Source organism: Erythranthe guttata, chromosome 2 (assembly GCF_056151865.1).
Source record: "Erythranthe guttata isolate IM_541 chromosome 2, IM_541, whole genome shotgun sequence".
Classification (NCBI taxonomy): Eukaryota; Viridiplantae; Streptophyta; class Magnoliopsida; order Lamiales; family Phrymaceae; genus Erythranthe; species Erythranthe guttata.
This window is the reverse complement of record NC_142534.1, coordinates 5,412,292-5,424,292: the sequence shown is the minus strand read 5'-3', so window position 1 is coordinate 5,424,292 and position 12,001 is coordinate 5,412,292.

Sequence of the window (12,001 nt, the reverse complement as noted above, 5' to 3'; positions counted from 1 at the left end):
ATATTATTAGGCACTCATTGCCAAATGAGGAGGGAGATAATTTTCTTCCAAAGAGTCTGAAACAGATAAAGACACTAAAACATGAGTGTTGGGGCTAAATACCTAACACGCAAGTGCACGTATCGCAAACAAGTAGTAAAAATGGACTCGTGAGAATCGGATGTCGATCCCACAAGGAATACTCAAATTATCTAATCATAAGTACCAAATTCTAACAATTATCTATTTTATTTATCATAAGAATTACGAGTAGCTAAGCTTTTAATCTAGGATTTTGTTGGAACCCTATGTGGGGATGGTGAACCCGTTTTCTTGAGATTATGCAATTATGATTTTATGATTATTTCTTCTACTTGTTATGCTTGTTAGTGCATGAACCTGATCAATTTATGTGCTTTATCTGTGATTATTGGGATTGACTTGACAGAGCTATTTTGATAATTAGACGGTAAGTATAAGAACCTTCGAGTAGTTTTCACCGGATGAGTGTGTCAATTGCATGTGGAGTCGTAGACATACATATATCACCTTAGGTAGCCAATTACGAGACTTGTTAACCTAGGTCCGTTTTATTGATATTTTCTTGTGTTTATTAGCTTTCATAATTAGTTTAATTGTTTAATTGATTTAATTTGACAAACTTGCGTAGGCTGGATAAAAATCATAGTTGTTAGAATTTGGAACTTAGGATTAGATAATTTGAGTATTCCCTGTGGGATCGACATCCGACTCTCACGAGTCCACTTTTACTACTTGTTTGTGATACGTGCACTTGCGTGTTAGGTATTTAGCCCCAACAAGTTTTTGGCGCCGCTGCCGGGGAATACGGCTAAATTATCTATTTATTCTAATATCAAATTTGAGCAATTTTTCTTACTTCAGCCATTTAATTTTTATTTTAATTTTAATTTTTAATTTTTATTTTTTGTTGTTTTTGTTTCATGTCTTGTTACATTGTTCGGGCACCTCAAATGGGATATGAATGGCTTCCATCTGACGAATACCTCCAAAACACCTATGATATCCCTTTGTTTTGTTCAGCATGTGGTGGAAATCATTATTCCGATCAATGTTGGGGATCACCAACAGCGACGAATTTCGACGAAACTACCAACGGAGGTTATTGGAACACTTACACCAACAACACATACGAGCAAAGCTTTCAAGACCAAGATTTGAACGATTTTCAACATAGAGAGCCACAATTTGATGATTTTCAAAATTATTATCCAATGCAGCAGCAGCAGACCACTGATGAACAAGTTGATTTGGTATCCCTCATTGCCGAATTCATGAAGTCCACTCAAGCATCATTTCGAAACATGGAGATACAATTGGAAGAGATGATGCTCAAATTAAAATCAGAGTCTCTTGAAGATATTTCAGAAGAAATCGACAATGGTTTTATCAAAGAAAATTCGGGTGAAGCCGGCGGTGAGAGAAATCTTCTATGTCTAGAAAATAGTGTCGATGAAAAGGTAAAAGAACTTACGAAGACGCTTAAGGATGATAAATGTGAGAATGCAATTGAGCTAAACTCCAAAGATATCTCCGAACAAGAGAAGAAGGAGATGGATGTGGTTAGTGCAAATATTCAAATTGAGGATATTATTGTTGTTCATGGCGTGGCTTTGAAGGCATCAATAGAGGTTGATGAGAAGACGAATGTGTTTGAAGTGGAGGTTATACGCGGACGTGAGGTTTTTGTGTACCGATTTGAGGGAGCGGGTGATGAAGATCCCATCTTAGCTTCGTACCGATTGATTACAACCAAGAAAGACTACAAGCTAAAGAGGACCCTGACATATTACAATCTTATCCCGATATCGGTTGCAATTGAAGTGAAAAAGCTCATGGATGGATGCGCAATCTACAGGGCTTTGGATTGGACATAACACTTTTTAAGAAGCAAAGTCCGGCTGTAGACTTTAAACTTAGCGCTTCTCGGGAGGCAACCCGAGCTTTATTGTTTTCGTAGTTTTCTTTATATTTTTCATTTCGTTTTTATTATCATAGGCATGCATTCTAATTAATTTATTTGAATTTTACTTTTCAGGGTCGAAAACATGATCGGAGTCCCGACAACCGTCCGCCCGAAAGAAAATAAAATAAAATAAAAATTTGGCAACAGTGCAGTTGGGACAGCCGTCCGAAAACCAGGCACAAAACCGAGACGGCCGTCCCCAAAACAGTGAGGGAACAGCCATTCTCGGACGGCCATCAGAGAAATAGGCAGAAAAACGGGACAACCGTCCCGTGAGCAATGACGAGACAGAAGACTCGGACGGCCGTCCGAAAATCAGCATAAAAACCGGGACGGCCGCCCGACACTATAATAGGGTGTTTTAAATTTTTAAAAATCAGAATTTCTCCCCTATTATTTCCTAAACCTTTCTCTTGGGATGCGGGACGCCCGATTGCATCGATCCGGCACCTTTACCGGCACCCATTCTTGAGCCCGTACCCGAGCTTTCCGATGATGAGGAGCATGATAGAGCTAGGGAGGAGCACCCCGATCACATCGACTCCGACTAAATCAGGTGTTTTCTATCCTCTTAAACTTTGTGCTAATTTCGTTGAGGGCAACGAAAATTTTAAGTTTGGGGGTGAAAAACATGTTTTTGTGCTTATTTGTTTTAGTTTGCATGCATTAGGTTTTATTTGTTTTCATTGCTTTTATCGTTTTTCCGGAATAAAAAAAAAAATTGCTTGAGTCGAACGCATCGATGAGTTATGATGATGAGAGATGATCAATGTTTAATGATGAAATTGCTTGTTTTGTTGTGCTAATGATTAGATGTTTGTTTAGCTTTAGATTCAACGGAACTTAGAAACGAATTATTGCTAGGAATCACACTTTGTGCATTGCTTTGGTTGAATGTTTTGTATTTTAAATTTGGAGTTAATTTGTGTTAGATCATGCTATGTTCGGTTTTAGACCTCACCTTAGGAAATTTATGATACGAAGTAATGAGTAGTGAGTGATTTGGGATATGATTTGGGCCTTCTTTAAACCGTTTGAGCCTTTCAAGCCGACATTTTTATCGAAATTATCATTAGAACCTTGATTTGAGCCTCGGAGAAAAGGTGTTCTTTCTTTTAGCCAAAGTGTATAAGGTAGAAAAGTGGAGATTTTTGAAAAATTAACCCTTGGAGTTCGGTCGAAAAATTTTATAAGGTCCTTCTTCTTCGAAAAAAAAAAGACAAATATATATGCTTCTATTTATATATATATATATATATATATATATATATATATATATATATATATATATATATATATATATATATATATATATATATATATATATATATATATATATATATATATATATATATATATATATATATATATATATATATATATAAATAAAAATAAAATAAAAAAAAAAGAGAGAAAAAGAAGAAGAAGAGACTAGAAGGGAGAAAGAAGTAAGGACTAGTTGTTGAATTGTTTTGAAAGCTCGATCCATTGTCTTAAGAGCAAAAGTGGAGACTTTTGAACTCTTAAGAATCGAGTTTCTTAAAGTCCTTAGAGGTGAATTCATTGTTTCAAACGCCTATCTTTCAAATTTTGGCGTAATCACCTCAATTCAAGAAGAATAGCCACATATACCCATATTTCCTACCTCGAACCAAATAGTCTAACAATTGAAAGCCAAAAAGCCCCAATTTCAAGGAAACAAATCAAATTGGAAGAAGGAATCCCGCCATAGCTTTGACAGTGTCCACCATTTCGAGCATATCTCTCTCATACGAACTCCGAATTAGGTTATTTTGACGGAATTGGAAAGCTAATCCGGTGCATGCAATTAACACACTCATCCGGTGAAAACTACTCGAAGGCTCTTCTATCCATGTTCTAATTATTAAAACGATCTGTCGATTCAATTCTAACAATAACACATAGCAACATAAATTAGCTACGTTCATGCGCTAAATAAGATCAAATAGAAGAAATAATCAAGGAATTTAAACTTGCATAATATTAGAAAAAATAGGTTCGAATCACCACATAGGGTTCCAACAAAATCCTAGATTAAAAACTTAGCTACTCATGTTCTCTACGAAAAGCATAATAAAAATACGATAAATCATAAAAGTTCGTAAATAAAAATAAAAGTAAAGGGAGAACTATGATTAAGATTCGTCAAGTCTTTGTCTTCGTTGCTCCGTTCTCTTGCTCCTAGATTGCGTGTAAAAAGATTAGATCCCCATTGTATGCTTTTCTTGGCCTTTATATAGGGTGCAAAATTATAAGAGGGCGGTTTCCTTGTGTAATTAAACTTTTTTCATTGCGCCTCCTCGTGATCTCAGACGGCCGTGTCAAAATTAACACTAAAACTCGGATGGCCGTCCGGACTTTAATTCTTCGAAGTTTTGATTTTTTTACTTTTGGCCCATTTTTTCTCCGAAAATGGAGTTTTTACCCCATAAGTTTCCAATTCTTCAATTTGTACCTAAAATACAAATAATAACCATTTTAAGCACCAATTATCGTTAAAACACACCAAAAGCTCCAATTAAAAGGTATGATTAAGTGTAAAAATATACACTTAACACACCCCCAAACTTGAACTTTTGTTTGTCCTCAAGTAAAATCAATTTATAAGCATAAAACTCGACTGCACATCTCATTACATAGATCAATTGATCAATTTCACGCTTTCAGAACTTGTAATTATGATGACAATTTTCAGGCATTCGCAAGCTCAACATTCAACGGCACTTAGTCACTCACTATCACCAAAAACCACAAATCATACAATTGCTTCAAGTATCCAATATTTGCAAATTAAAGATAGAAAGAATTTATACTTACATGCATATATCTGAGCATTAAGCTATTGGGATCATTAGGACTTTGTGGCTTTCAATTGTTAGGCTATTTGGTTCGAGGTAGGTAATATGGGTATATGTGGCTATTCTTCTTGAATTGAGGTGATTACGCCAAAATTTGAAAGATAGGCGTTTGAAACAATGAATTCACCTCTAAGGACTTTAGTAAAATCGATTCTCAAAAGTTCAAAAGTCTCCACTTTTGCTTTTGAGGCAATGGATCGAGCCTTCAAAACAATTCGACAACTAGTTCTTACTTCTCCCTTCTAGTCTCTTCTTCGCTTTTTTTTTTTTTTAATTTATTTATTTATTTATTTATTTATTTATTTATTTTTTCGAATTTATATATATAACATAGAAGCATATATATATATATATATATATATATATATATATATATATATATATATATATATATATATATATATATATATATATATATATATATTTTTTTCGAAGAAGAAGAAGAAAGACCTTATAAGAATTTTCGACCGAACTCCAAGGGGTAATTATAAAAAATCTCCACTTTTCTACCTTCTACATATTGGCTAAAAGAAAGAACACCTTTTCTCCGAGGCTCAAATCAAGGTTCTACGGATTCTAAGGATAAGTTCTATAAAAAGGTAGGCTTGAAAGGCTCAAACGGTTCAAAGAAGCCCAAAATCACTCTCTACCCAATACTTTGTATCATAAATGTCCTACGGTGAGCTTTAAAACCGATCAAAGCATGATTTAGCACAAATAAATTCCAAATTTAAAATACAAAACATTCAACCAAAGCAATGCACACGGTGTGATTCCTAGCAATAATTCATTTCTACGTTCCGTTGAATCAAAAGCTAAACGAATATCTAATCCTTATCAAAACAAAACAAGTAATCCCATCATCAAACATTGATCATCTCTCATCATCATAATTCATCGATGCATCGATCCAAGCAAAACTTTGTTTTTTTTTTTTTTATTATTATTATTATTTTTTTCATCACAAAGCAAATAATAAAAAGACAACTAAAACAAAACCTAAAACATGCAAACTAACAATCAAGCGAAACACAATTAAAGTGCACATAAACGAAAACAAATAATTAACCACCCCCAAACTTAAAATTCACATTGCCCTCAATGTGATTCGCCCGGAGTTTAAGGATAGAAAACACCTATTTAAGCGTCTGGACCATCATCGGGTTGCTCACCAACTCCACCTTGCTCATGAGCATCACCATCCTCCTCATCCTCCAATAGCTCGGGTACCGGCTCAAGAATCGGTGCGGGCAACGAGTCCGGTTCGGCGCACTCGGGAGTACCGCACGCCAAATGGCGCACAATGGCTTGGAGCATCTTCCCCGACCACCGTTGAAGAGATTCGATTGTGCTAACTTTGTGCTCCACCGTGGCTAACCGATTACTAGTAATAACCAACTCTCGCTCCATTCTCCTTTGAAAAGGGCGGTCCGAACTTGTGCTTGGACCCTCGGGTGGAGCTAATTGTTGGCCATCGGTGGGTTGCTCTCCACCATAGATGGGTGCTTTGAATTGTCGGGCCGCAAGGTAACTAATCGGCTTCCGAATTTGTGTGTCAATATCCGTCGTTTTGGTTGGAACCTTCGCCTTCTTGCATAAACCGGTAACGAGGCAAGGGAAATAGAACCCCTTGGAGCTGTTGGTCATGGATATCCAAAAGCGGTCGGATATGATTTCTCCAATATTGATCGGTGTGCCCTTTAAAATGTAATATGCAAGAGCAGACCTTTCATGGTTCACTTGAGTCCACGAGCGGGTGGGGATGAGGTTAGCGCATATGAAAGTAAGGCACGCCTTGCCTATTTGGTGAATGAACTTCCACTCCAACTCTTATTCCTCATTGGTGGAGAATTTGGACCAAATTGGGGGCCCATCGCACAATACCTCGCCGAGTTGATCTTTTGTTACTGCGAGTTGCATTTGTTCCCAATTGAATGGCTCATGTCGGGTGTTGTAGAAGGAGTTGATGGCCTTGGCACTCCAATCGACCCACTTCCCTCGAACCGTGCTCGTCTTCCTATCCGAAGTTAGGAGGATACGGGTGTTGGCATAGAACTCGCGGACCAAAGACAAGTTTATCTACTCCTCCGGTTCCAACAATGATTGCCACCCTCGTCGTATGAATTCTTGATTCAACGGTTCAAATTGCGGTAGGGTGACCGTATATGCGCGCTCCTTCACAAGTTTCTTCACCGTTTGTTTTTCAAAACGGACCTTGGAGCCTTCGACACAAAAGGCATCGTCATCGGGAGTTGGAACTTGATTGGCTTTCTTGCCCTTCCCCTTGCCTTTTGAAGTGCCTTCTCCTTTAGAAGTGCCCTCTCCGTCACGTCCTCTTTTGCCCATGATGTGAGAATGCCTTGTGGAAGGGATTTGAAGTGAATTGGTGTGCAAAATTTCCCCCAAACTTGACTCGGGCAAATCGTCGAACACCTTGTGGGTGTTCCTTGTTGAATCAGTTTTTAGAGAAATTTGCACCTTCCTTGAATCCTCCCTCCAAGAATCAACAAAAATCAACAGTATTCGAGTGTTATGTGTGTGTAGTTGGTGAATTTTTGGCGAAATTGTTCAAAGAAAAGGGAAATTTTTTAGAAGAGGAGGCTAGGGTTCGAAGTGGGAGAGAGAGGGGATTTGAAATTGTGAAAATTGTGGTGTGGAAACCCTTCTTTAATATGCCCGTTTTTTGTTTCGCACGGCCGTGTGAATAATTTCACTGTTTTCCCGTACGGCCGTGCGAAATTCAAAATTGGGGCAGCAGCCTTCTGTTCTTCGCACGGCCGTACGAGATTTAAGTGTAATTTCCGCACGGCCGCGCCCCAAGTCAGATTTGGGCAGTAGCCTTCTCCGATTCTCAGATGGCCGGGCGAAATTTTAGTTACTTTTTCGCACGGCCGCGCCCCTCACCGAAATTATACAGTAGCTCCTCTAAAATCTCACACAGCCGTGTGAGATTTCTGCCTTTTTCTTGCACGGCCGTGTGAAATGCAAAAATTGCATTTTAACCCCTGAAAAATAAAAAAAATCTTATTTCGTTAGTGTGCATGCTTATCAATAAAAAATAAAAAATAAAACTAACAAAACTAAAAAAAATTAAAAGAAAGAAAAACGAAATCTCGGGCTGCCTCCTGAGAAGCGCTAAGTTTACAGTCTTCGGCTAGACTTTGTCTGCTTCTTTGTTCAAGCTAACGTGACCGAGGTCACTTTGCGATTGAATTCCCCTCCCCGGTAATGCTTGAGGCGTTGCCCATTGACTTTGAAAGATTATTCGGTTTCGGAGTCCAATAACTCGACAGCGCCGTGCGGAAATACTTCGAGTATAGTAAACGGTCCGGACCATCTTGACTTGAGTTTTCCCGGAAACAACTTTAGACGGGAGTTGTAAAGGAGTACTAATTGCCCCTTCTGAAATTCTCGATGCAATATCTTGTTATCGTGCCAACACTTGTTTTTTTCCTTGTATACACGATTGCTTTCATAAGCATTCAATCTCAATTCATCGAGCTCGTTGAGTTGCATCATTCGTTTCTCCTTGCATGTTTCAAGATCGAAATTCAGCTTCTTAATTGCCCAAAACGCATTATGCTCCAATTCAACCGGTAGATGACACGCCTTGCCATAAATCAATCGAAACGATGTCATCCCAAGTGGAGTTTTGTAAGTTGTACGGTTCGACCAATCCTTCCGGGTAGGACTCACAACCTTTTCGAGGATGTTTTTGATTTCACGATTCGTGACCTCGGCTTGCCCGTTCGTCTGAGGGTGGTAGGCCAATGCGACCTTGTGTTTTACAGCATACTTGGCCAAGAGTGCCTCGAATTGTTTATTGCAAAAGTGAGTGCCTCCATCACTAATAATTGCTCGTGGTGTTCCAAAGCGAGTTAAAATCTTTTTTTTTCAAGAAAGCACAAACCACTGCAGAATCATTAGTAGGAAAGGCGGCCGCCTCAACCCATTTAGATACATAATCGATGGCCACTAAGATGTATAGGTTATTGAATGATGGGACAAAAGGCCCCATAAAATCTATTCCCCATACATCGAAGGGCTCTACTTCGATCATTGTATTTAATGGGAGTTCGTGCCTCCTAGAAATATTACCAACTCGCTGGCATCTATCGCAACTTGATACAAAATTATAGCAATCTTTAAACAGAGTTGGCCAAAAGAAACCTGATTGAAGTACTTTTCTCGCCGTGCGCTCACCTCCATAATGCCCCGCATAGTCCGAGCCATGGCAATGAAAGAGTATATCTCCTTGCTCGCTTTCCGGTACGCATCTTCGAATGACTAAATCGCTGCATTGTCTAAACAAAAAGGGTTCTTCCCAAAAGTAGAAATTCACATCGTGTAAAAACTTTTTTCGTTGATGAAAAGTGAGCTCAGGTGGAAGCACATGGCTAACTAAATAATTCAAAAAATCCGCATACCATGGTACTTCTTGATTATCAACAACAAGCAATTGTTCATCCGGAAAGTTTTCATTAATGCAAATTGGATCTTTTAATTCCGTTTCTAGCCTAGATAAATGATCGGCTACTTGGTTCTCGCTACCCTTACGATCACGAATTTCCAAATCAATTTCTTGCAAAAGTAAGACCCACCTAATAAGTCTAGGTTTTGCTTCTTTTTTTTTCTATCAAATATTTTAAAGCCGAGTGATCCGTAAAGACAATGAATTTTGTGCCTATAAGATATGATCTAAATTTTTCGAATGCAAACACAACTGCTAGCAACTCTTTTTCAGTTGTGGTATAGTTTAATTGCGCCTCGTTTAGAGTTTTACTAGCATAGTAAATTGAGTGAAAATTTTTATTCTTTCTTTGACCCAACACGGCACCTACCGCATAATCACTGGCATTACACATAAGTTCAAAGGGTTCATTCCAATCAGGCACAACAATAATAGGAGCAGTTACTAACCTTGTTTTCAAGTCGTCGAAGGCTTTGAGGCATTCGTCATTGAAGTCAAATTTGACGTCCTTCTCCAACAAATTGCACAATGGTTTGGCAACCTTAGAAAAATCCTTGATGAACCGCCTATAGAATCCCACATGTCCCAAAAAACTTTGAATCCCCTTTACGGAAATTGGTGGCGGTAATTTCTCGATTGTCTCGATTTTTGCTCGATCGACTTCTAACCCTTTCCTTGACACCTTGTGTCCTAGCACAATCCCTTCTTGTACCATAAAGTGGCACTTTTCCCAGTTGAGCACCAAATTTGTCTCTTCACACCTGCGAAGAACCTAAGCCAATATTTAGAGACAAGTGTCATATGCATCACCGAAAACAGAAAAATCGTCCATAAAAATTTCAAGACCACATTCAACCATGTCCGTAAAAATTGCCATCATACAACGTTGAAAAGTAGCAGGAGCATTGCATAAACCAAAAGGCATACGTCTAAAGGCAAAAGTACCAAAAGGACAAGTAAAAGTGGTTTTGTCTTGATCCTCGGGAGCTATGGCGATTTGGTTATAACCAGAATACCCATCTAAAAAACAATAAAATTCTTGACAAGCTAGCCTATCAAGCATTTGATCAATAAAGGGCAAGGGGAAGTGGTCTTTTCGAGTGGCTTTATTCAATTTTCTATAATCCATGCAAATTCGCCAACCCGTTACTGTCCTAGAAGGGATTAATTCATTTTTTTTCGTTTTTTATAACAGTCATCCCCCCTTTCTTAGGTACACATTGTACCGGACTAACCCACGCACTATCAGAAATAGGAAAAATAATAACTGCGTCTAACCACTTGATGATTTCTTTCTTCACAACTCATTCATGATGGGGTTCAATCGCCTCTGTTGTTCCACTGAAGATTTATGACTCTCCTCCAATGTGATCTTGTGCATGCAAAAAGTTGGACTTATGCCCTTGATGTCGGAAATAGTCCATCCAAGTGCTAGCTTGTGCTCTCACAAGACATCCAAAAGTCTCTTTTCCTGCAGACCTGTCAAAGATGAAGAAATAATAACAGGTAAGGTATCATAAGCTCCAAGATACATATATTTTAAATGAGACGGTAAAACTTTAAGCTCAAGTTTCGGAGGTTCGATCACTGAAGGTTTAAAAGTGACAGATAACGGGAGCTCCGTTTCCAAACTTTCGAAGCGTGGTCTTGACAGCGGCTTTGCTGAATCCAACCAATATAATTGTTCCGTCACTGCTTCTTCCTCAACTGATGTTCCTACACTCAAAGATGCTTCCAACGGATCCGCAATCAAAGGTTCAATAAAATCAAAATTTAATTGATCTAACAAATCAAAAGCAAAACACTCATCACCCTCTTGAGGGTGCTTCATTGTACGGAAAACATCAAATTTAATCGTTTCATCCCCCAAAGACATAGATAAAATCCCATTATACACATCAATTATAGTTCTACCCGTTCTCAAAAAAGGTCTTCCCAAAATCAAAGGAATTTTTTTATCTTCTTCCATATCAAAAACTACAAAGTCTGCTGGGATTTATCCTCTACTATTCCTTTAGGGTATATGAGTGATCTATCGGCTAACTGTAAAGTCACAGATACCAATTTTATATCTCCAAATCCCAAACTTTGAAAAACTGAGAAAGGCATGAGATTAATGCTCGCTCCTAAATCTATGAGAGATTTTGCAAAGAACTTACCTCCGATAGCGACTGGAATCGTAAACTTACCCGGGTCTCCAAGCTTTGGTGGAATTGGGCGAGTAAGAATGGCACTGCATTGTTCGGTTAAGGCTATCATCTCATGGTCACCGAATTTTCGTTTCTTCGATACCATGTCTTTCAAAAAATTTACCCAATGAGGCATTAGTTCAAGAGCTCGAGTAAACGGAATATTAATATGTAATTCATTCAATTGCTCAAGAAAACTTTTGTAATACGACTCATTCTTCGCCTTTATCTGGCGTTGAGGATAAGGTACCTGTGGGGTCGGCTTAGGCGCAACGACCCTTTTCTCACCTAGTGGATCTGTCGGAGTCTCAACTTCTTTTTCTTGTTGCTCTCCTCCGTCCTTGCTTGTCGCCTTCTTCGTCACTTCTTCCAATTGCCTCCAATTCCTCAAACTTACGGCTTTGCATTGCTCGTTGATGCCCTTTCGAGGATTTTCCGTATTTGACGGTAATGTACCGGCTGGCCTCACATTTAGTTA